Genomic DNA, 1,118 nt, shown 5'->3' with positions numbered 1-1,118 from the left:
ACCCACACCGTCACAGAGGTCTGCTCCGACAGTACTATCATAGCAACAGTATAATCGTAGAAGTCGTGTGCCCCTGTGCAGGGGGGGAGGGGGGTGAAGATTACTTCGCGTGGAAAGTTTAACGTTTCTAAACAGGGAAAGGTGTAGAATAGTACTTGATATTATACATATATAGCAGAAATAAAACGTAATTTTTCAAACTTTTTTTGATCATAACTTTTTAACGAAGGGCGAGCGACGGCTAAAACTTGTTGGAGGTTACTCAGGGTCATGACCTTGATAACATATGTCAAGGTCAAGGTCAAGGTCATTGGAGGTGGATCCCCTAAAGTGAATAATTACCCGATTTTTTTATAACACTTTGAAGAGCGAATAAAAACGTAAAAAAACGACATTTAAAATTCAAATGCATGTCATTTTTTCTGTTTGTCTACGACAATATGACACAGCTATGACTTTGCCGTGACAAACGCCATGTCTACCAACGTGGCGACAACAACGTGCTCGATCTGCACTTAATGATGATACGGGCACCTTATTTCACATTTTCATGAGTTATCTGTTAACCAAATATCACTACATCACATATCAAAACGATGGATTATTAATTGAAAAACGTAATAAATATTGTTTTCAGAGATAAATTACTTGAAATTTCTGATTAATTACATAAAAGTCTTAGAGTGGTCGTAGAACCGATTAATCATATTTACTATAATTTACATCCTACCATGAGAAAAAAATTCAAGAAAATTACCTTATTTTCGGGTCCCTAGATGAAAACCTCCCCTTAAGAACTTTATTATGATTTCTCTTTCTTGGTGATAGTATCCGAACGGTGCTTTTCCAGTATGTCTACATTGATACTCTCTAAAATATTTTAACATAATACATCTTATTATTAAAAGATAATGCCAATGGAAGTGAATATGTATGAAAATGGTTTAAATTAAAAGCCTTTAATCTTTCATTAGTCAAATTTCTAATTTTTGTTTGAACTTCCGGTTTTGATTTGGTTATACCAAGTTATTAAAAATTATTTAAAGATCAAGTGGTTGAGTTCAAAATAAAAATAAGAAGAAGGAGCATATACCACACGCTGGTTAAAAGTAGCGAAA

The sequence above is a fragment of the Cyphomyrmex costatus genome, unplaced genomic scaffold, assembly GCF_001594065.2.
Source record: "Cyphomyrmex costatus isolate MS0001 unplaced genomic scaffold, Ccosl1.0 scaffold652, whole genome shotgun sequence".
NCBI lineage: Eukaryota > Metazoa > Arthropoda > Insecta > Hymenoptera > Formicidae > Cyphomyrmex > Cyphomyrmex costatus.
The sequence above is the reverse complement of the archived record's forward strand: the minus strand, read 5'-3'. Positions refer to the sequence as shown.